The following is a 25,991-nucleotide window of genomic DNA, read 5'->3' as shown; positions in this document are numbered from 1 at the left end:
TAAACCGACTCATGAAATCTATTGAGAACATCCATATAGCCTCTGGGATTATACCAGGGGTTCATAAATTGACCCATAAGGTCTGTGTTTGTAAGACTTCGAAAATTGACTCATAAGGCATTCTAAGTGGTCATAAGATCACGATACTGTTGAAATATCATCCTTTGAGTTAGAACATAAGACTGCCGGATTCGACCCATAAGATCCAACACCTCAAGATGATCAAGAGACTTTTGAAGTTGGCTTATAACCCGCAATGCCTCTAGACTCAACCTACCGTATGCGTGATAAAGTTTGCACCATCGTACAAATAAGGTTCCCGTTTCACCTGTGCATACAATGCCTTGGTTTTCTTTGCATGCACGTAACCTACAGCTCATACCGTAGTAGCAACAGTCAATACGAAATTAACGATTTTAAATTGGCTCACTACTTGACTAGCCTATTGGGCTCAAGCAAATCAATTAACGTATCCCATTCTAGTCGAAATTCTAGTACTACACTATGTTTGTTTTGATTCGCTATGAATGTTTGACAGATAAAATGAGGGGTTTGTGGATTTTCCCGAGGGGGGCGACACATCTAAATCTCAAGTTTAGATGCTCAACAAATCTCACACTAGCGAATCAATCTTCGAACAATCTTCTTTCATTTGTCGCATCTACTTGCATCGCTCATCAAGTTTTTGCAAGAAATCTTCAAAATCGTCATCAATCTTCTTTCTATCTACTCAGCGTGCGCGCAGGTAGCTACAGAAAAACACAATCTTTTTTGCATCGTAGATAGAGTCGTCCCCCTCGGATTTTCCTATATTTCAAGGGGTGCATCGATTAGCTTGGGACCGAAGAGAGTACCAGAGCTGAGCCAAAAAGCTTAGCTCGTTTCTTCGGGACCTTCTGGTCTTAGAGTTAGCTCTATGGTAGTAGGCTGTGTATAAAAGAAAATGATTTACTTAGTTTGACAGTTGCACCATGACGAAGTGGCAGCATATTCGTGATTTGTCCCACGCGCAAATGTCGAAAAAGACATTTCAATCGCCGTGGGAGTGTCCCGGTGGACAGTCGAAAGGGTTTAAGACTGATAAAAGAAAGGACAACTATCCGTTATCACTGCTATCAAAAGGAAGATTCGGGTGAATCCAGTGCGTTCAATAAGGAAAATGACAAAGGAACACTGGATCAGTAACTTTACGGCACGGAAGATCGTAAAGGAAGATTGCGGGGCGAAGTCGAGGGCACGGAAAAAAAACTCACATGATTACCAAGCGCATCCGGGAGCTACGAGTCGAACGATGCGAGAAAATCTTGAACTTCCTTAAGCGAAAAAATCCGGTAATCCTATTCACCGACGAGAGCATGTTTACCGTCGATCCCGTATCAAATTCCAGAACAGTACGGTCCGAAGCCAAAAGTTGTATTTCAACAAGATGGGGCTCCGTGCCACACCTCGTACCGCACACAGAAGTGGTGGCAGGAACATCTTCCGTTCTGGGTGAAGGATATGTGGCCGCCATCCAGCCCCGATCTTAATCCGCTGGATTACTCAATATGGCAAGTCATGAAGGTCAAGGCCTGTTCTAAACGCCACCCGAGTACAGCAAGCCTCAGACAAACATTGACCCGTACCTGGAGAGAAATGGATCCAGACTACATTATTAGAACCTGCCGTGCATTCCGGAAGCGTGTGGAGGCCGTAATTGCAGTTGCAGCAAGTGAAAACTCGATCGATGATTAACATAGTTTAAGACTCTGAGAAACATCCCCCTTTGAATAAATAAAAAAAAACTCGAAAACGACATTTTTGAGAATTTTTTTAATTTTGACATTGCTCAATGGTGCAAACATTATCAACCCTCAGGAGTTTTACAACATATATATTGAAAGCGAAGATTTTAACGATGGTGGCGGCTGGGAATTGAGGGGAATTGCTTTATTTAACGGCTTTCTCAGCCTTAAAACCCCCTTTATTTTTTATAATTTTATTTTAAAAATTATCGTTGTTCTCAAGTGGCGATCCAAATTGTGACCAAGTAGTTTTATAAATTAAATATCATGAAATGAAACCAAAATATGGGAAATCAGCCACAACAACGACTGAACTATTGACAATAACGACAAACAATATTTTCCTTTGAAAAAAAACCACAACCCATGGCCGAAATGTCGGGCAGATTACATCGTAGTTGTTGCAGTGTTTTAAGACTGAGAAAGCCGTTAAGCAAAGCAAAATTTTAGCTTTTGAACTATGATCGGAAAATTCTGGAAGAAAACTCCGGGGAATGTGTGCATTAGCTTCTGAGCGAAGCTGAAAAAACATCCAGGGAAAGACGAAAGAAGCTCTCCTGGATGGAGTTCGAGGAAAGTTGGAAAAACATCCGAACAACACACGAAAACTTGATGAAAATTTAGATAAACTATCGGAAAAAAATCAGATGTCACATCCAAAGTAAGCCAGAAAAAATTCGGAAATCGGAAGTAAATTTCCAGAAGTAGCCATTTCCAGGGAAAGCTAGCTCGGAAAAAACTTCCAATAGAAGTTGAAAAAAAAAACCTTTAGCTTATGGTCAAACATCCAAAAGAAGACGAAAGAAATTTCTAGGAGAATTAATTGAACTTCCTGGAGAAGACGAAAGAAACTTCCTGTAGACGCTGGCAGAAACTTCCTAAGGTAGATTGGAAGAAATTTCTGAAGAAAGTCGGGAGCCAGTCATAACAGTCGAAAGAAACAAGGGCATAATTCCGGAAGAAAGAGATTCCTGCGGGATGTTCTAATGATCTAGAAAATTTTCCTGATATTCATAACACATCCCTGAAGACTCCGCAATTTCCCTGAAGTTTTCGGAACATTCCTGAAATGCACTTAGGAATATTCCATTATTTCTCGAAATTCCGCAAAAGTTCTTGTAACTTTCCTAAAATTAGGGGCGGTTTCGAAGCGCTCGGAACTTCCCTGATTATAATAAGACTACCGAAATATCTCTAATCATCTTTGAAGGTCTCTGGACTTTCTTGTATATTACGAAATCTCTTAAGTGCTCTCACAATTTTCTTGAATTTATTGTAACATCAGCATTGAAGATCTCTGACCTTCCCGATTTTTTTAATTTTTAAAAGTTATCGACACTGCCATTAAAAAGCATAGAACATCCAATTAAATGTTCTAATGTTCATGTAACTTTCCTTACGCTTCTTAAATTTACATGAGCTCCGCAGGACATTGCTGAAGTTTTCCTTTATAATTTCAGCAATTTCACTGAAATCAATTGATCTGTCCTGATGATCTCTGATGAGCTTCACTAAAGTTCCTGAAAGCCATTAAATTTCCCTGAAGTTCTTTGGACTTGTGAATTTTCCAAACTATTTATGATGTTTCCTTTAGTTCACTGGAGTTCGCTGGACTTTTCTGAAATTTTCGGGTTTTAAATTTTAACAGAAGTTAATGAAACTGTCTTTAATTTACCGAAACCTACACAAAAGGCTGGACTTTTCTTAAGTTTCAGAACTTCTTAAATGTTCCTGCAGCTAGTGTGGATCCGCATTACAAATCTGATAGCATCCTTGAAGTTTCGGCAAAGTTGAAAAAACTGGCGGGAGAAGATGAAAGAATCATTCGAGCGAAGGCTGAAGAAGCTTCCAAGGTAAGGTGGAAGTAAATTCCAGGGAAAGTTGGATGAAACTTCAGGAAGTTTAAAAATTAATGAAAACTTCCGGAAGTTTCCTTGTCATAAATTTGGCTTTTTTTTACTATGAGGAACCATCTTTTAAGCTCAATTTGTTAACAGACTAATTGCGGAGTTTATGATGCACTTTAAAAAGCCTAAAAGTAACAATAAATGCTTTTTGCTCTAATGCAAAACCTAATGGTTTTATGATTGCTTTTATAATGATAGAACACGTTTATAAAGTATTTTATCAAGACATTGATAAATAATTGCTAATGATGTTTATGCTTGAGTAGTTTTAAGGAGGGACTGAGAACTGTTTTAAATTTATTATTAAAACAAGACAATTTTTGACTTTCTTGCCAAACTATAAAAGGTTTTTAAAACAGCAAAAAGCTGAATTACTAAGCAGGAATGTTTTACACTTTGAAATGCTGTGTTTATACTAAATGGATTGTTCATTGCCGTTATAAAACCATCATAAATCAGAGTGAATTCCAAATGGTTACTGAATTGCTACTTGGGAATACGTCTTAAGACAATAGTCAAAAGGTGCAACACAATAAACACGTTATCTTCCGCTATCCAATAAGCCTCCTCCATCAGAACGAGAGCCGCTATCAGTGGTTTCATTGTATGGCCGTATCGCCAACGGGGGGAAGAGCGCTTCCATTGCAGCAATGGACGCAAAACGTCATCAGCACTCCCACACTCATCACGAAACGGTTACTTTCCAAAGTCGATGACACATCGTCCGCTGATGATGAACAATGAGGAGGACCACACAGTGATTGCTGCCGAGTAGACAGACGATCGCTTGACACACATCGAGCCGAGTGAACACTGATACCTTGCCATGTAAAATTCTGAAATCTACAAAATGAAGCCTGTTTTAAGATGGCGGGTTTTAGAGGCCTATAAAGGGATGAACACAATCCCTGCCCTTTGGTTCAGTGAGTAAGTGATGACACTGGACATTGATATGTGCAATTCATTTTAAAAGGTGTGTTCCATATTTCACCACATGTAGTTCCAAAGAGCATGAAAGAAAAGTGGCACTTGCGAAGATTACTTGAAGATACGATATGACGGAACATTGATACTAATTGTATTTAAATACAAGTAAATGCTTCCAGAAATTAGTTAACATAAAATATTGAAAAATATGTTGATATGACTAACAACATCAAATTTAATGTTGTATTGAAATACATTAAATCGTGTTAAATTTATATGTTCCATCATTTCACATCCGTTGAAACATTCTGAGCGGTCATCCCGTTGTGTTTATAAATATCACAGCATTGCTTATAAGGCCTGTACTCGAAAAAAATGCACCAGACAAAATTGAACGCCAGGAGGCACTCGGTGCGGTAAATTTCGCTGTTGATGGTACCCATTGTGATGTACGGTTTACTCAGTTTACCGCATTGGCATATGGCCTGCCAGAGCAAGTATTTTTTGGCGAATGTGTCCACTTTCTTCTTCCTTATGTCTTCCGGAACATCAAACCGTGATTAGGCAACGTAAAACTCCAGCCCCGGTATCTGCTTTACGTCTGCCTTGATGTAGGTTTCGTCATCCATAACCATACACACATCGGTTTCGTTAACCACTCTCAATACAGCTTCCATGCGCGGGATTTGGCCGCCGTGTTTTGTTGATCACGCCGGTTCGGTGCCTTCCAGACCTTGAATACACAAAGCCCAGCTCGTTTCATGGTTTGCTGAACGAACCAGGCGGAACATTTTTCCTTTAGAGCCAAGTCGCGAATCGAAAGGTTCGGATTACGCTTGAAATAATCCAACACCTTCCGGGCCTTCACAGGGTCAGCTGTCTTCGATTTTCGTCCACTTCCAGCCCACCGCTCGGTCGTCTGGGACTCCTTAAATGATTTTACCACCCGAGGCACAGTTGTATGGGTGATTCCCAGTTGTCTTCCGATCCATCTCATGGTCCGGCGATTTTCTTCTTGTTTCGATGACATCTCAATAACCACTGAACCGATTGTTATGAAATTTTGCACATGTAAACAATTCACTCCAAACTAGTTATACCCAGATTTTCATCAGTTTTTACCCACGGATAAAAATGGTGCATTTATTTCGAGTACAAGCCTTAATGTATAGATATAGAGCTTTTCCGGTATCATGGGTCAACAAAGTAAAAGTGAAAGAAGAGCTGCAAAATGGAGCACATGCTATACGACAATGAAGTGATAATGATAGAATTGTTGAAAACATATCAAGACCAACAATTGAAAAGGCCTCAGCTCCATTTTTTAAACAAACCTTGTAGGGCCATTTTGTCGAGAACCGAAGTCCGCCAACGCAAATCAACAAAATGAACAGGTAGGGGAAATTCTGCTCTACTCGATTGTGTTTTAGGTAGGTTTCAGATTGCGAGAAAATGACCTTACAAGGTTTGTTTACAAAATGGAGTTGAGGCCTTTTCAATTGTTGATCTTGATATGACGGGAACAATCGCACTAAGGCTGTGAACCATTTGCTGCGTTAAATTTAGCTCGTGGTTAAAAGTGACATTTCGAAAGTTATTTTCTATATTCAAAAATCCCCGTGCTATCGATCAACCAGTGTTTGTGCCACAATTGCCAAAACTTAACTTCTTGTCTGTCAGAAATAACCATGCTCGGATAGCAGGGTTAATCCATAGGGGTTAATCGATAACTTTCCATCTGTAAAATTTTAACCAAAAGTTTAAAAATTCGCCAAGTCTCGATGAACATTTCAAATGGTCCTATTTGCTTTGATCGATTCTCTTCATCGACTTTTTTTTATAACCACTGATATGCAAACAGATTCCGTGCTTATTTTACCACATAGTTTGATATAGGAGGTTTTTATTTAGCGTCCAAAATGTCAAATACAACAGAGAAAGTTTTTGCAGCTGAGTTATTAACGAAAGAGAAAGTCGATCAAGAGAATCGATCAATGCAGATATGACCTTTTGAAATGTTTATCTAGAAATGGTTCAGAGCCTAAGTGAGCAAGCTGAACATTGCATTAGGTCCTAAGTAACATTGATCGATTCTCTTCGTCGACTTTCTCCTTCGTTAATAACTTGACTACAGAACCGTTTCTTGATGTGTTTGTCGAATTGGATAAGATGCTAGGTAAAAGCTTCTTCAATCGATCTGTGTGCGGAAAATACCTGGGAATGTCTTTACATAGCCGTGGGGATACAAAGAGAAAGTCGATGAAGAGAATCTGTCAATGTTACTGAGGACCTAAGGAGTTAATTTCGAGTAACTCTGTGCAGCTCGAGTTATTCAAAATTCAATACAAGCAAACTCAGCAACCATGTTTTTGTTGTGCTCATTTCTCAGATGTCAAACAACAATATCATCTAACCGTGTTTCATGTCGGATCATCTCTCTTAAGTTTTGTAATTGTTCGTCCTCCGAAAAATAGTATAGTTCATCATTTATCGATTCTTACCGTTTAATTGTTCCATTCTATTTTCAGATTATAAATGAGTCTTCTAGTCGCGCATCTATGAGTACTAATTTGAAGAAATTAAGCTTGCCTCGAGGCTTGCCTGGCCCCATACTGGTATTCACAATATTTCAACGATTTGCGCTGAAAATTCAATGCAGCAGATCAATGTAATTCTAGTTAGAGATTAGATTGATTTTTTTTTTATTATTATTGTTGCATTAAAACACACAATATGCCTCATTACCCAAGTAACCTTAGGCGTGTTATTTCGCCCTTTTTTTCTCCCACAACAGAATAAACCGGGTTCTGAGAGCATAAAGCGCAGTTAATAACCATTAGTTGAATTGTTTATACTATGAGTTTCGGAAAGGGTGTATGCGTGAACCAGTTTGGAAGACATTGTTGGCTGCTTTAAGAGACGTCGCTTCATTTGAATAGGTTTTTGTTAAGTCGCTCGTAGATTGTGATAATGCAAGGGGCACGGTGGCTATAGAGCAACCGTTTTTGCTTAATGAGTAGAAGATCATGGGATAAAACCCAAGTCACATTACATTACTGAGTTAATCTATGATCCAGCCCACTATTGTAGAAAATTGTTAATAACAGAAATTCGAGGAAAGATTCAGAAAAGTAATAAGTATATTTAGACCAATGTGACGTACGACTGATCCGGTTCGGGAGACATTGTTAACTACTTTGGAGGATTTCATTTCATTGTAATAGCCTCTTGTAGCCGATAATGAACGATCGTCGGTTGTAGCTTGTTGTGATGTAAGGGGCACGGTGGCCTTAGAGCGACCGTTTTTGCTTACTGAGCAGAAGATCGTGGGTTAGAACCCAAGCTCTTTTACGTTACTGAGTTGATAGGGTCGCGTCATTTGCTTAACAGCCTTTAAAAGACCGCATCACTTCCCAATGTGAATCCAGATCTAACTTACCCTTCCCACTAACAAAAACGTCCTTCCTGTGACAACCGTAGAGATGCAGAGGTATACTCGGTAACAACGGTTGTTGAAATAACAATCCTTTCCCTCCCCGATGACCGTAAGGACGTGGCCGGCGCCGTTATTGACCTAAAAAATAAGGATTCTCCGGATTTTGTACACTGAGAATGGATTGCCAGCTCCAAGCCTCAATCATATGGTGCAAATTTCGTTAAATCTGGTCAATCACGGAGCAGCAGCTACTGAAATGTATGGGCGTCAATGCTCATGCTTATGCTCATGTTTTAGGAGGGTGCATCGATTAGCTTGGGACTGAAGAGAGTACCAGAGCTGAGCAAAAAAGTTGAGCACGTTTCTTCGGGACCTTCTGGTCTTAGAGTTACCTCTACGGTTGTCTGTTCAATACCGAAGACTATAGGAGAGCCGATCGGTTCGGTTGTATTGGTTCCCGACGTGGTACATGGCGTGGTCGGGGTTTATCGGTTGTATTGTTGTGGATCTGTGGTCAGATGTTGTTAGCTTTTCACTGACTCCATAATTATCGATCACCCACGTTTATTGATCACTTCCATTTGATGAAAGTTTTTTTTTTATTATTGACCTTTGGCTGATCAGAGTGTGTGATTGTGATTGGTGATGAAAGGTCGGGAGATAGGGAGAATTGTATGGAAAAATGTTTAATCATATCAAATTTTCGTGCAACTTTAGAATTAACAGCACAACATTTGTGACACAGATGTTACAGGACTGTCATTGGAACTACTGATTTAAATTATTTAAGATTATTTGTGTGCTTTTTGATGATGATACATCGTTAGGTTCACTTTTTTCTACCGTCGTTCAAGCTGGATTTATTGATATAAATTATATAGGTTTATTTTCAGCTCATCTAAGATGGAAGATCTTAACATTAACTTCTTTCAGCCTGTAGTAATGAAATTGAGTTGTTAGCGGAATGCTTAAATTCCACTTAATTGATTTCGGTATCCATGACAGATACGTAATTCGACTACAATTTGCAGTCTTCATCAGTGTCATTCCCACTGTTTTATTCTTTCAGCCTTCGTTCAGGCTAGATCTATTGATCTAAATTATTTAAGTTTATTTTCAGCTCTTCGATGATGGAACATCCTTAACTTTATTTTATAATCATGCACTTTTTTCAGCATTCGTTTGGGCAAATCCAATGATCATTGTGGGCAAAATCCTCAATGATATTTTTTTGCTCTTATATGCTCTCAATTTCACGCGTGATGTTGGAACCAGTGTTGGAAAAGTTCACCAAAACTCACTATGACTCGCGAACTTTTCCCTTGGTGAACTTCGTGAAATATCGCGATCTTTTCCAACGCTGGTTGGAACAAAATATCAAGCTTGATATTGATTTTACAAGCTCCTCTGATATTGCGAGACTATTCACAACGTGCAAAAATCAAGCTGAGAGTTGACTCGACCAAAAAATTATTCCGTTGCACATCGTTGCAAACCACATCCCCACACGAAGTTACTACTGCCAGTGGTGATGGAAGTTTCGGGCCGCGTTCGGGTGTAAAACAAAAATCTTTTGTTAGCTTGATACTCGGAGCTGTGAAATGTTTGTAATATCATCCGCCGTTGTTTGCTTGCTGATATTTGTCCACGAAAATAAAGCGTGGTCATGAGAGCATTTTGATATTTTCTCAACACTGATCAAAACCATAATCACATCACTTATCTAGGTGAATCCTGATCATACAAAGCTAAACTTCTAACAAAATTTCCTATCCGTGATATTTGTGGGGATACAGTGGTATATTCGGTCTCCAAACAGCAAAGATCATGTTTTAACCTGGGGGGTGACGTGCTGTCAAATCAGCCTACTGATCATCTTGTATGAAACTGGTTCCAAACGTAAACAAACGCTGTAGGTTTCTTATGGCTTGTTTACGTTTGGAACCAGTTATGCGAGGTAGGCGACGATTGTTCGTATTTGACAGCCACCTCCCCCCTTGGTTTTAACGTAACATTCTCGTCCTATTGACGTTCACGGCACCGTCGAAAAATCTTCCAGCAAAGACAGTTTCTCGCACAGTCTGACGTTTGCTTATGTATTTTACTACAAATACTCAGCGGAAGAGGGACGGAGAAAACAAAATACAATTCGGCAGCAAGGATTTGTATGTAAATTATCTTGCAACCATTGCTAGAACCTAGCATTTTACATGACTTTTTTTTCTCTCTTCGATGTACGTGCAAAATAATAATTGCTCAAGTTTTAATATTTTCAGATGTGTACTGTAAAAATAAACCAGATTTTTAATAAAATTCCATACCAAACGATTAATTTCAGTACACTATATTTAGATGGTTTTACCGGCACTCCCAACCCACAACTGTACATGATCGATTGGAACGATTTTGGACAGTTCGTTTGGAGGGCGAGTACTAATCAAACAAGAATTCTACTCCATTAGCAACAATGACTAACGTTCACCAATCAAGCATTAAACTACCGCCTTTCGTGACGGCGACTGCCTCTACAGTACAATGAAAAATGACATGGAAAACAAGAGCTGGTCGATGGTTGCGGTGTGATGCGGGAAAGCGGAAAAGCGGAAAATGTAATTTTGAACGATGTCGTTATACACTTTGCTAGTTGGAGCTTTCCACCAACCAACCGCCGTCGCATCCAACCACCACCATCGTCAATTTCCCTGGATAAGCTATGCATTTCAAATGTACCTACACGAACACGAACCTGCCTCCGTTCCTGTCGTTGTCGTCCTAGGCATAAAGTGCATTTGTTTTGTGATCTATTTGCTCTGACATGCAGCAAATGGGTTCATAAATGGGGGGGATTAATTTCAGTTTGATACTGTATGAATGAATGTATTAAATGCAAATTGCTTCCGAATGAGTGCAGACCACCCACCACCCCTTTGAGGCTTTTCTATATTTACCTATGATGCAGCGAAGAGGAGGTGGAGTTACCTGGTGAATTGTGGACATTTTCCGTATTTATTTTGGGACTGCAATATGTTCGGATAAGTGTATTTGCTAAGGGGTTAAGGGCAGCCCTCTGTATGCACCGTTAGAATTGACAAAAGAATCCATAAACAATTGAAAAAGGTCATTAAAAACACCCAAATGATTCATCAAACCCCGGTGAAAATCCCTAAAAAAGTGTGAATGATCCATAAAAATATAAATATATATATATGTATATATGATTTTTAACAAAAAAAACTATTGAAAAATGGTAAATGTTATGCATTGTCCAAAAGCGTCGGGAGAACTAACAAATCCACCATCCCCAACACAGTCATCAGAGAATCGTTTCTAGACGAAACATGTCGATGTAGCATTGCTGCTTCCCCAACACTGTCATCAGAGCGTTAGTAGGCGAATTAAGTCGAAGTGGCATTCGCCTCCGATCTTCAGGCGTGTGCGAATATGGAAGAGGCAATTGCGTAACATCACGCCCCCAACGACCTCACAAAATACTCTTTAGAGTTGTAATCTTTTAAACTTGGAAGCAGGGGTGCAAGTGATTTTGATCGATTCTCTTCATCGACTTTCTGTTTCGTTAATAACTCGACGGCAAACACATTCATTGATGCGTTTGTTGTTCTGGGTGATACAAGAGCATTGAAGAAATAGCGCAAAATAGGTTAGTGAAGCCATGGTCATCAAAAGAGTAAATCGATGAAGAGAATTGACTTTCACCATTTAAAGGTATTGACAATTGAAAAGAACATTTTTTTCGAAAAAAAAAAGTCCATTAACTTTTTAATACAAAAATATAGCAACCTGGTGCTTAAACAAAAATATGCGTCATCAAAAGTTCGTATGAACGTATAAAAAGATATTCAAAGAAATCTGTTTTGTTAGAGGTCACCTAACCTGCTTGTATAAAATAGAGTTAGAAATTTGGTGTCTTGAGCAAAGTTGCTTCGAATGGATTGTTATACTCTTTAGAACATTGCATTGCACCACCCTAATTTCACTAACTTAAAAATATCGATCAAAAAATATGAATAAACTTTCCTGATAATCATTTATAACTAAAACTGAGAGTTTGGGCGCAAACATTATTGGCTTCCTAAATACGGCTTTAGGACCATTGTGCAGTGGATGGTCCTCCAAATGATCCGAAACGTCCGTAAAAGTAGTCAATTCATAGACATCTTATAATTATGAATTCGGAGGTATGATCGGAAAATATACCCTGGAGACCATGAATGCTCTTCTGGAAGATCATAGACGTCTCATCAGAATGAACTCGGAGTTGTGACTGGAAAATGGACCCCGGGGTCCATTGGACGGTCCTTCGGAATATCCGGAGCATCAGTTAAAGTGGATAGTTTTAGAAAACTGATCTCAGCACTCTGTGTGGTTTTAGAACTGCTCAAAAACAATTTTTTTTATGATTTCCAGGTAGTATTTAAGTATTTATTAACTTCTAGGCGCTTTTAACGGAATTTTTGATATTTTTCCTTGAATTTCTTGGACTTCTTTCTCTTGACTTTTTCGAGATCTTTCTTTGATGTTACAAGTTAACGAGGGACTATAATTAATGTTCTTCTTCTTCTTCGTATTTCAAGCTTATTGCATATTGCATATTAGCTTATTGCGTGCTCTCAACTTAGTGTTCTAAATGCACTTCCACAGTTACTAATTGAGAGCTTTCGATGCCTGTACCATTTTTGCATTGGTATAATTGTGTGGCAAGTCCAATCATACTTCTATGCCCAGGGAAGTCGAGAAATTTTCCTACCCGAAAAATTCCTAGACCGGACCGGGAATCGAACCCAGCCACCTCCAGCATGGTCTTGCTTTGTAGCTGCACCTTTACCGACTGAGCTAAGGGCGCCATTTTAAAATATCGCATTATTCAGTTATTATTTATATAAATTTATGAGTGGTTTCGAAAAAGCCGCGGAGCACTAGGATCAGCTTCATGAATTAACCACTTTTTGTGCAACTGTCCACCTACCCTACCAGCCGTACTGATGTACACTACACAAACAGGTGCCGCTGGTAGTGGAATAAATGTATCTCTTCAGTGTATTGTATCCATTTTCATTATCAATAAAAGTAATAGTTCGTATTATAGATACTATAGATTCCATAGATAAGCGGAAGCAAAGTATAATGTAGCCAAACGAACTGTCAGTTAGTGTAGCCAAACGAGCATGACGTCATCATGGTGTTGTTTGATGGAGAAGTATTGTAATGTTATGAGCACAATATTTGCTTTGCACTTCATTTTAACTTTTGCGCACGAAACAAAACAAAACTGCTCAACGAAGAGCTCAATGATGGCATGAACTTTTTTTTACGGATGCCAGTAAGATCATTTATTGTTCATGGTTGCCAATACAACTTTTTGTACCTCCGCTTGTCTATGGAATCTATAGTATCTATAGTATCTATAGTTCGTATGCCTCCGCCATGGCAGGACGGCCAGACAATCGTTCGTCTTTTGATTTATAAAATAACACAACGTAGGAAAAGGTCCTGCCCGTGCGCGATCAACCACTTTTACGGATGTTCAGGATCTTTAAGTAGACCATCCCTTGATCCCCACCTTTGCTGGTCATAACTCTGAATGTATTGTGATAAGACGTCTATGAGTGGTTTCGAATAAACTGCGAAGCTCTGGAATCAGTTTAATGAATTGACCACTTTTACGGATGTGCGTTGAGGTTGTGTTTAAGAAATACAATCGAAGTGTGCCGTGGCCGCTATTAGACGTGTTTGTTTTCGGTCGCTGGCAGCGTTGCCAGTATCTGGATTTTTAAGATTTTTCGTCGTCTTGCCAGATACACAAACAGACACCGTATCTTTCCAGATTTTTTTAAATATGTTCCAGATTTTCCCAGATTTTTTTAAATAAAGTTCTGTCACTTATTGTGTTGCAGCGGCACGGAAAGTGACCACTGCAAGAATTATATTTCAGCGGTTTGTTTACCTAGATAATCCAACGTGGTCCGCAATAAAAATCGCAAAAACGTTGAAAATCGCCAAATCAACCGTGTATGATGTGCTCAAACGTTTCAGGGCAGGGAGCGAAAGAGCCTGGATCAAGTGCCTCAAGGTAAGCGTCGTAGTGGAACATATGACCACAAGCTGAACCAGAAGGTGTTGAGAACCGTTAAAGCAAACCCTCAACTATCAGATAATGAAATCGCACAAAAATACGCTGCTGCCCGCAGTACCGTTCGTAGAATTCGTTTGCGAGCGGGATATCGTTCCTATCGAGCCAGCAGCAACCAAACAGAACGTTGAAGCAAAGTTTCGTCACCAAAACTCGAGCTCGGAAATTTTACGAGCAGGTTTTGACGAAGTACCAAGGATGCCTGCTCATCGACGATGAACCCTACGTCAAAATGGATTTCGGAAAGCTTCCTGGCCAAAAATTCTACATGGCGACGGCACGAGGAGATGTTCCTGCGAAGTTTAAGTTTGCTTTTATGGACAACTGAAACAAACAAACTGATGATTTGGCAAGGGATATGCAGCTGCGGAGTAAAGACCAAAGTATTCGTGACGAATAAGACGATGGACTCGAAGCTGTACAAGGAAGAATGTCTCAAAAACCGCGTACTACCTTTCATTAAAGCCCATAAAGGTCCCGTGAAGTTTTGGCCAGATTTGGCGAGTTGCCACTACAGCCGGGAAGTCATCCAGTGGTACCGCGATAATAACATAGATTTCATCGATAAAAACATAAATCCACCCAACTGCCCGCAGTTCCGGCCCATCGAGAGATTTTGGGCAATAATGAAGTAGAAGCTTAAGAAAAGTGGAAAAACGGCTCGGGACGCAATTCAGATGACCAAAATGTGGAACAAATGTGCCAAGGAAGTTGACTCCGGAGGTGTACAGCGTTTGATGGGAGGAATAAAGAAGAAAGTGCGAATTTTCATTAGAAACGAAGAGAAATGATTTGTATAGATATGTTATTTCAAGTACAGTGAATTACCTTTGTTTTGATGTATTAACCTTATTTGTACGTCAATCCGTTACCGAGATACAGATGATTTAATTATTCCGGATTCTAATTGGACATAGCTTAATGTTGCTTTAAAAATATCACTGCAGTTGCTTTAAACTCTAATAAAAAAAAGCCAAACTTGCTACTTTAATTATTAAAGGCCAACAACGTTGGACATTATTGGAATTTTTAGGTAATTCTGAAAATAGTTCACAGTTAAGTGTGAGGCAAATTGTGGGCTTCGGAGTCGTGCGGCGTCACCCATCATTTAGGCGTATTATGAGTGCCACGAAGTGAGGGTTCGATTCCCGCTCCAGCCGGTGCAAATTTTGGCAACCTGAAAATTTCCATACTGGTCTTAATGGGTGTGGTGTGTTGTCCGTTGTCTAGTGTTAAATATTCAGTCTGTGCAATCTCTGGTTGAAGACGGTGTCAATTGATGTCAACTCTGATGACAATTGCATGGAGATTTTGTCAATAAAGGAAATACAATCCGGAAGAGAAATCATAGAAAATTCTTATGATGAAACTTAAGGAGTATGCTGATACGAATCGAGAGAATAATTTCAATGGAATTGTAACAATCCCTTTTGTTACGCCCGCTCAGTCCACAAGTGACTCTAACCACACTCCGGGTCGGAATCTTTCCGCCGAGGTTTGCGAAATTAGAGGAAAAACCACAAGACAATTAATTTGATTACTGACGGCGATTTATTGAATTTTTGCCCTAACGGTCCCCAACAGCCCTATCTCTTCCTATCAATAATTGCTCATGGTTTTTGTTTGTGTGTGGTGTCGGTGTCGAGCCCGTCGATGACCGTTAGCTGGCTGGTTCTGTGACGGCTGGCACGAGGACTCCGTGCCTAGTTGGATGCTACGGACTGTGTCTCCTTCCTTGTCCTTCACGCCAATCGTGCTGAATGCCCCGATTGCGCCGTTCGCGGCGATTACGCGGATCTGGCTTCTCCGAATCTGGTGGGATGGTTGCGCCAATCGTGCCGATTGCCCTGATTGCACCGTGTACGTCAAACACGCTTATTGTGGAGATAGATGGTTCCACGCCGACACGTGTTACGACGGGGCTACCCTCGGTGGAGCGTTGATTCGCAGCCTTATTGTGTGGCTTCGGCCACTTGATGGCGGTGTCGCTTACCGTTTTATTCAAGTATGGCAGTCGATCGTGGTTCACAGAACTTTTCCACGACTTCACTTGGTTTTGGTTTTCTTCGAGAGCTATGATCTGGATGCTTTTCTATTGCTCAAGCAAGTGACCGAGCCTATCTACTTGCAATCCTCAGGATCTGGCGAATTCTGTGGTTGTTGTAGGTAGCAACCATCCATCAGGCAGTACTGCTACAATAATTACCAGCGTTTAGGGGTGTACTGTGGGTGTGTTGTGTTGTTGAGGCTGTGTACAATACCTTCGCAGTGAGTTGTGTTTTTTTAATTTAGTCGTTAGCCGTTTTTTGCCTTCTAGATTTATTTTGCATGATACCTAGTTTAGTTTATTTATTTGCATGAACTTTATTATTTATATAGCTTTTATATTTATTATTTTAGTTTGAATTAAGTCCCTATCTAGCTATCTAAGGTTTTATTTATGATTTTTCCTCTATACACATACATAAATCCCCATTTTTTGAAAGAATACTTGGGACTGAGTGAACGAACGGAGTGACTTGTCACAGAATTCTGTCCAATGTTTCTATGGAGATTAATTTTAATAAAATTTTAAGCGTAATTTCTGAGAGACTTTCAAAACCATTTTGGCAAAGTACTTGAGTGCTTAGTTAATACTGAAAAGGATTTCCAAACAATTCTGACCTTACCTACAAAGCAGTTCAAAGGGAACTATCGGATAAGTCTGAGAAGAGTGTGACGGTCATTCTGAAGAGTGTACCAAGTAAATTGTTAAGAATATTTTAAGAATTTAATAGAGTAAAATGGACACAAAATTCAGCCAATTCTTGCCAGTTTGAAGGAGTTGTGGAATCGGAGACTGATTTGTAAGAGATTACAAGAGGTAATGCTAAGAACTCTTAGAATCCTACTGGAAGAGTTTAGATAGGGGAAATGGCTCTAATGTTGTCCTATGGATCTAAGATTGGGCCCATCGCTAAAAATCTGCTATTTATCAATTGTATCTAGATGAACACGTCATTGGGATGGTACTAATGGATATTTTTGGTTGCTATTGAACATTTAGTCGATTGCTGAATTTATGTATGGGCCTAAATTTGGGACACTTAGGCCGACATTACATACATTCTCCTATTTTCAAGATTATTTTAGGGGAATATAGAAAAGATATATGATGGAATTCGAGGTTGATTCAAATTTAACTAAAAAAAGGCGAAGATATCCTATGAAGAGTTCCAAGTAAATTCAGACTAACAAAAAAATTCATGATCTGGGACGCAGGAAAAATATAAATTCCGGAATTTAGAATCATTGCAAGATCCTAATACTTCAAAAATGAAGCTATCAGACTTTCATTTTAGTAATATAATAAAATTATTCTTTGGCATACAATTATTCGTAATGGTCATGCGAATAGTGGAGTTACCCGTAGTTTAGGTAAACTGTGTGTGAGTTCCACGATGTAAGGCTTTGATTCCCACTTCAGCCCGGTGAATTTTGCTTCAAAATAAAATTGCCTACTAGTCTGCTGGGTGTTGTGTGTACTGTGATGCCAAGAATTAAACTGTAAATCTGATCAACCTCAGAGTAATATTTGAATTATTTAGAACTAATAAAATCTTTAAATTCTGCATCAAATAGTAAGGACTACATCGACCATTAGTTCAAAAAATCCATCCCATCAAAATTCCTTGATTTTTGGCTTCTCATTCTTTTTAAAAAAGATTCAGTTTAAAAAACAATTCCCACCATATTTTCCGTTGTTTTTTACCCACATTTACCTCAATTTTTGAAATGCTGCGTAATGGATATTTGAACTTTTTGGGCACACCGTGTCAATACTTTTCAACTTTTGGATGATTTTAGCAATGCTTACAAGTTATTTGCTTCATATAATTTATTCAAAAATGTAATTTATAACCATTCTAGTACTTTAAATAAATTCCAGATGATCAAACTGACCTATTTCTACGGGAGATTGGCACAACACTTTGATTTCAATAGCATTATGTTAAAAAGAGGATTTTTTGGAGCATTTCAGATTTTTCCAGATTTTATGTTTTACCTGGTCCAGATTTTTCTGAAAATTACCTGGTAACGCTGGTCGCTGGAGTTGTCGATTTTGACGTTGGTCGTGAGTTGATTCGGCCAGTGAGGAGCTGGCTGGCTTATAGACTGTGAAGCCGTTGTGTCGTGAGTGATTGGCGATGGAAAGTGGACACAGTCCTTTTTCTCTGCTGAGAAAGCAGCTAGAGTGTGTTTCGTGGTTTACGCTGATGTGTGAGGAACGAAATGCAAGAGTTCTGTTTCTAACAACGGCTGAAAAAGTGGCGGCAGCATATCTATGGGAGCTCTTCGAAATCATCGTGAAGTCTTGGATTCCTTTGCAACATATCGGGTATCTCTCTTTCCTTTATTTTTCTCTAAGCTTTCATTCCATTCTTATGAAACGCCTCAATTCCTGACATCATCAAATTTAATTTGCTTCACTGACTCGCCGAGCTGCATGTAATGAACAAAGCACTCGGGACAATATGAGCGCGTGATATGCCACCATTTAATTGAAACCAACATCGTAAGCGTCAAAATGCAAGTGTGAACTGCTAAAATGACGTGACTTGACGTTGGACTCTACGAGATCTAGAACGTAATGTGGAGTTAATTGTTGAAAGTAAAGCTATATTTTTCAATTCCTAATTAATATGCCTCCAAGGGGGAATAATTTCGGTCAGTGGAGGACTATTTTAAACTTGCTGTCAAACGAAACATTTCATAAGAAATTATTTAAATCCAATACATATCCAAAGATGTAGAGTCCAATATGATGAAAATTGATTAACATTTATGCAATGTTTAGTCGCTTTAGAATAATGTATCACAATTTTAAAAACATCTCATAACATAACACCTCACAGCTCTTAGTTCAAACACGATATTAGAGTCACTGAAAAAAAAACCCGAGTGCTGACCGGTTGTATTGCTATCTCTTTTTCTCTCACGCAAATTTTAATCAGTTTCGTAAAAAAGAAACAGCAATACAATTTTACTCGGTCTCTGAGTTACTTTCATCGGCCGTGTATCAGCATTTAGGTGGTGCACAACTGTGAGCATGGATGAGAGGCGCGCAACTTGATTGGAGGTCTGTGTATTTAAGGCAATATTAGTAGCAATATTAGTTTGTATATGCAAAAGTAAGTTTGCCGTTATTAAGTGGACGGAAGAGCATGGTGAAATGATGTCAGAAGCAAATGGTCTGTGTAAGGGACCATCCATAAATGTGCATGGAATATTTGTGACCAACTGCTGATCCCCTCTCGTAGTGTGTTTTTCTATACTTAATACATGACCGGTTACAATTTCTGCAGACTCCTCATCCCCCTTGAAATGCTACGTCATTTAAGGATCACCCTAAGTTGTTATGATGACAATTATTATTGGAATTACAGTGTATACAATTGGAGTATGGTATATTAGCATTTGATAATTGCCTTCCATTTGTTGATGGTTTGATGAGTTTGTTGATGATTGTCAAATTACATTCTCCCAACATTGATTACCCACTTTGGGTAGGTTCAGTTTTGACCGATCTGGGTGTATTCTACCCAAATTTGGGTAGTTTTGAAATAGCGTGTATAACAAGCCGGTTTTATCTTATAATGAGATGCTTAACACAAGGGGCAAGACAGCTTTTGATCATGAGTAAAATCGGAGTTAATGTTGAGTAACTCTGAGTCGCTCTGAGTAACTCGCGTCGATCAGCATCAAGTACCCATAGCAACCTGATTTTTGTATTGAAATCTGTCATCATCGGTGGGTCGATTGATATTGATGATATTTCATAAGCAACTGAAAAATCGTGCTAAAGTTCTTGCGGATGAAATACTTGTGATGCTGGACTTGCTAGATTGTATAATTCTGTCCGGGATATCGGTGTTACAGAATACACGGATTGAAACGATTATTTAAGACTGGTGATCGTCGGATACCATCACCGGGTGGATTTATTTGCAGAAAACAATGTAGTTGTTTTAAGATTGTGGATTGTGGCACCATTTGTTTCTGCTTCTCCCAGTATTTAGCACTTGGCTGAATTTCCATGAATAGCATGAGAGTGGCGTCTACCAAGAAGGATCTCCAGCTGACGAAAATTACATTTCCCGGAACTATTGTTCAAGCTAACAGGGAAAGTTTAGCACTGAGTACTCTTGGAATTCTCCGGAATTCCTTTTGGAATTCACTGCGTTTAAGCTCAAGAGTGGATGGACCAGCTGAGGTTCACGAATCGAGGGTAGCCTAGACTACATAAGATAAATCATGAGTCTTAAGAAGAATCAAATTCCTGATTATAGCACCTACCAATCTGTTTTCAGATATAACTCTTCCTGCAAGTGATCTCATACAATTTTAACGATCACTAAATTTAACAAATGCATGATTTCAACTCAAATGATTTAATGACGTCTGTTTTGACTTTTCATTGTAGGTTTCTATATGTTGAATAAAGCAAGGCTACTTTGATCAGTTTTGAGTAATTATGAGTTGCTCAAATTTACTCGCTGCGAAACTATTTGCTCTGAGTACAGCTGACTTGCCCCTTGGTTAAACATGTTGTTAACTTGGATTTTATCTTAAGGCTGTGAACCATTTGCCGAGTTAAATTTATCATGGTTAAAAGTGACATTTCGAAAGTTCCCTAATAAAGATAAATAATAATAATTTCGAAAGTTATTTTCTATGTTCGAAAACCCCTGTGCTGTCGATCGACCGGTTTTCGAGAAGAACTCAGCCACAGTTATCAAAATTTAACTTCTTGTCTGTCAGAAGTAACCACGCTTGGATAGCAGGGTTAATCGGTAACTTTTCATCTGTCAAATTTTAACCAAAATTTCAAATAATCCACCAAATGGTTCAGAGCCTAAGCAACCAAACGGAACATATCAGCAAGCTTGCAATTTCTCATTACATTCAGCAAGCTTGCAAAATGCTATTATTCAGAGAGATCGAAGTAGGTCGCGCTGGAAAGTTGACACGTTTTTTTTTTATTTTCCTGCTCATTTTCATTTGGCGATTTTATGAATCATGTTTAAACAAACTTCCGATTGTTCAATTGTTCAAAATCTCATGGACGGGATCGAAATAGATCAGACCATGGTGGATGATAAGTGAAAAAGACAAAGGAAAAAAGGAAGATCTAGGAGCGGTGCTTGTTGGGAGCTGTCTTAGCTGATGGGCAACGAAGATCCCAAGATGATCACGATGGTGTGAATCCAGCAGGCTTATAGTGATACCGAGAGATGCCGGACTGTTGCATTTGATGCATCTCTTTCCGAGGGCTGGCAACGAGTAGCGGTTTTCCTTAATCAAGATCCAAGAAACTTTTCTGAACTGTATTCGGGAGCTTCAAATATTATTCGGGTGAGATCCTTCCTTTTTATTTATTTAGCTCGTAACGTTATGTTCCATATAAATTTCACTACTACCGTACTAAGAAAGCAACTTGAGGAACTCGGCTAGCTTAGTGGCTGCTGCGTTTGCTTACTGTGCATAAGATCGTGGGTTTATTATCAAAATCCTATGCTTTTGGTTGTATAGTTGAGGCATAGAGGTAACGCTAAGACTAGAAGGTCCCGAAATAACCCCTCATTTTATCTGTCAAACTTTCATAACGAATTAAAACAAACATTGTGTAGTTGTAGAATTTCGACTATAATGGGATACGTTAATCGTTTGCTTGGGACCAATAGGCTAGTCAAGTAGTGAGCCAATTTAAAATCGTTAGTTTCGTATTGATTGTTGGTTGAGGCGTATCCTGACCTAATACCGTACCCAATACTCCAACTCCGTAGTACTTATGAGGGTGTCACTAATTCGGTGGGCTCTCGTTGAGTATGTACTACATCCACATTTCCTTTCCTATCCCTAGTTACGGTAAATATAGCCGTGGCCGGGAATAGTGACAGTCATGCTTTTGGTATTCTTGTTTAGATTGGAAATAAGGTTAACTTCCTAGCATTATTCCTGAACGCAGTCTGACTAAGAATTTCAAAAGAGACGTGAGTGTCACTAGTATCCGAAGTATACAGTAGCAACGCTGACGCTAACGCTAATGTGTTTATCGGTATTACATGTAAAATCCTTCTCAAGATCAGTTGTTGTCGACGTCGGTAAGATCACCGCTGGGATCGAAATCTAGTGATAGCAAGTTTGTGATTTAAGGAGCTCGTTGGCCTTATGGCGACCAATTTTGCTTACTGAGCAGAAAATCATGGGATGGAAAATTTTAGGCTTATTTTTTTCTGTCATTGATTTTTTCATCTCGTTTTAGCCCGAAACAATGTGCCACTCGATAACATAGTTCTAGCTAAAGAACTTCAGTGCAAAGCAAGTGCAAGTGATCGGGTAAAATGCATTTCAAAATGTTTTTATCAGCATCCTTTTCGTCAGAACTGTTATTAGGCGATTGGCAAGTTGGCCCGATGATTCTGATTGGATTGGAGGCGGTTTGTGCAAGAGTTTCTTTGGAGATCCGATGGAATGGTTTGAAGTGTTGAGCTAAAACTAGGAGATGTAGCAGTCTTCCAAGTTTTTGCTTCACCGGTAAACCATCGTTGATTTGGTGAGATCGTTCCTGTTTATATATTCACATGTTTCGGTTTCTACAACTTTGTCTTAGACATCATTTCGAAGAGCTGCTTTCGTGCTGTATTTTGATGAGAAATCAAATGTCGAGTGCGCTATTGTCAAAGGTTGGGAACGAGTGGACATGGCCAAGTTGTGATAATGATTGGCCTGAAGAATATTTGAACTAGTTTCGCAATAACCCTGAAAAGTCTTGGAAGTGCCAGTAGTGCAGTAGGACAGTAAGATTACAAAATTAATGAAACTTGCTGGGATCTTCCCTTTATTTTCATTACTATGTTTTTAAATTTATAATTTATTTTCGTTCTATTGCTCTCTACTGAAATCTAGCTCTCACCTATTTGTGTTCAGCGTTGGAAAATTTTGCAAGGTTTTATGAAGCACACAAAAGAATAAAGTTCGCGAGTCATTGTGAGTTTTAGCGAACTTTTCCTGTAGATTGGTTAGTGACCCGTTTTTATCAGTTTTTACACAAGGGAAAAAATAGAACTAGGTTTCCTTCCTCCTTTTCCTTTCTCCTACGGCCTTTTATTCATTTTTTTTCTTTTCAGAAAGCGAGTAATGGTGCTATAACCATAAGCCATATAGGGCTAAGACAAGAGCTAGTGCTCATGTCCCAACCACTCGACAAAAATGGAGCATCATTTACCTTTTTTTAAATTACATGCTCCCAACGACCAATCATTTATAACAACGGAACGTCCGGTACGGTATGTCCACGTTTCATCCATTTATTGAATTCTGAAGCATCGTGTTTGAATCTTTGATTTAAAAAGGCCCGATGTTTCTGAATCATCTTGCCCCTTAAATGCTGCACAGTAAGCCTGGCCGTTTTGATATATTTTGCGCATCTCTGATGTACAAATTATACAAAATAGACAAGGCTGTGTTGGTGTTGGATTAGATTAGATTAGATTAGACAACTAAAACGCTATTATTCAGAATTATGAAACTGTAAGATATTATAATGATATTTTCTATTTGTAAGATGCAGGAAGAGGAGGTAAAGTTTATTTCTGTCAATTTCACTTTCAGAGGGTCACAAATAGCGATTTTATGATCGCTGATTGCTTACTCATCGCGATTGCTCATTACAGCTAAAATCACTAATTGTGACCCTCTGAAAGCTAAATTGTCAGGTTCTATGTGTCATACACAAATTCCACCTCCTCTTATTGCATCTTACATATAAAAAATATAATTATATCTCATAATTTCATAATTCCGAAAAAAACAGCATTGCTGTACTGTAGCTGTAATGAGTATTATCAGAGTCCGGTTAGCTCTGAATGTATCAACAACACCGAACAATAAATTGGCTCCACTCAACATCGGAAACAAGCCATTTCCCAAGCATATCGATATCCGTCAAATTAACATACCGGTAAGTAGTCAATGATCTCGCCATGACAACTCGAACAAAAACATGTGCACACACACACACACACACAGTTCCAGATCGAATGCCAATGCATGTAAGGTACTTTTATCTGCCTCTCCTTAACAGATCGTTATCAACTCCGACTAATTGATTATTTCGGAACTTCACCTCCAATTAACGCATGTAATGATGAAAGAAAGCTTGTTAAGCCCCGCACCGCCAGTCGCTTCGATACACCGTAATTTATCGCGATAGGGCCAACCAACGGCTAGTGAGCTCGTTTGCAAATTAGATCTCACTTTGATCGCCTGCTGGTACTTACCCAACCGGTCATATCCGACCCGAGGCCCTCCTCCCAACTGCTTCTGCTCGTTAAAGTCAAACTTACCCAATCTCCTGTGGTCCATTTTTTGTCCCACCTCGCTCCGGTACTGCGATATGATACTAGCCGATAGGGGCGCCACTATTTCGCGTAGCCAGTTTCCTCCTCCACCTTCTCCACCGCTCTGGTCACCAGCTCCACCGGCCGAAGCATTCATTGGGCGCGATCTTTCTTTCTCTCCCTCTCTTGTGGACCCGCGGCGACGATGACGACGGCGACGGCACTCTCACTATCACTATGTATCGGATAATTATCGCACTTTAGACGTTGAGCTCAGCTCCTGTGCAATGGCAGCAGGCGTTGCATAACCTATCACTCTTTATTTCTTTCGCGATCTTCTAATCGGATTGCTTTGATTGGATATTGCACTTTTTTCGCCGATATTTGCTCAACTCTTTTTTTTTTCGCTCTCTTTAACTAGGGATCACTAATCAGAGACTCAACTCACTGTGTGCTAACGATAATCATGGGTGCGCGGTTATTCGCTCAGAGGAAGCCGCTGATTGGCGCTATTTCACTGCTAATCACTTCCAAGTAACGATGACTAGGTTGACACTCGCGCGCTCCTACCGGTTCAGAACACCGGTCACAACTTCCCGTCGCGTGATCAAAGCTCCCGGTTGAACGCGGATCGACCGATCTTGATTACAAACCCCGAACAGTGCCGCATGTACTAAAGCGCGCTTTAGATCCGACTCGGGACCGGCTGCGAGTCCCTGATCCTGAATCCTCCCCCAGAATCGTCGGGTGATGGTTCGTTGCACCCCTTCAGCGAAGCACGACGAGGAAAAAAAAAGATCGCGAATCCGCACGCCAACGATCGATGTCCGCAAAATCCGTGGATCCGTCCGTCCGTCCGTCCGAGTTCGCCCGGTGTAGCAGACAATCGAACACACATAAGAATGGAAGGCCAAAATTTGTGGAGCAGGCAACAGCAAACCAAACGCACATAAAAACAATACGAGCACGTCCGCAGAAGCCAGCAATCGACGGAGCTCCGAGATGTGTGCTTGAAGATCGCCCGACTCGGAGTAGTATATTTGAATATAATTATTAATTGAAATATTAATCGCTTGGACGGTTTGCCCGGGAAAAACATACCCACTGCAGTGCTCCACCGGAATACAATACATACACATAGCGTACATAAATTCGATCTAATCTTGATTTGATCTCACTCGATCACGATCACGGGGCGGTTTGCTTTCCCCCTTCGTCCCCCCCGGGGGCCATAAATCGCTTCCTTCCTTCCTTCCGTCCTTCCTGTGTTCCGCTTTCCGTGTTGCCTGTTCTGCCACCGATCATCGAACGGGCAATCGAACTGGTATTGCACCCCCAAATCGATCGATTCGTTGGTGTCTTTCTTCTCCGGTGAATGTTGTGTGAGGTAAGGAAAAGATCCGTAAA

General features: G+C 39.7%; 1 protein-coding gene across 1 annotated transcript in view; it reads left to right on the top strand.

Annotated features, from left to right (window-relative positions):
- Window positions 1-3,636: 3,636 nt before the first annotated feature.
- Window positions 3,637-25,991, top strand: part of LOC135706245 (surfeit locus protein 4 homolog) — a 219,217-nt gene continuing 196,862 nt past the window's right edge. Inside the window, exon 1 of the mRNA XM_065227812.1 lies at window positions 3,637-3,648. The gene's annotated coding sequence lies outside the window, so the exon portion shown is untranslated. The remainder of the gene's footprint in view (window positions 3,649-25,991) is intronic.

The sequence above is a fragment of the Ochlerotatus camptorhynchus genome, unplaced genomic scaffold (assembly GCF_037179485.1).
Source record: "Ochlerotatus camptorhynchus isolate MF236.1 unplaced genomic scaffold, CSIRO-AGI_Acam_v1.1 ptg000276l, whole genome shotgun sequence".
Lineage (NCBI taxonomy): Eukaryota > Metazoa > Arthropoda > Insecta > Diptera > Culicidae > Ochlerotatus > Ochlerotatus camptorhynchus.
Note: the sequence above shows the minus strand (reverse complement) of the source record. Positions and strands in the feature narration are given on the sequence as shown.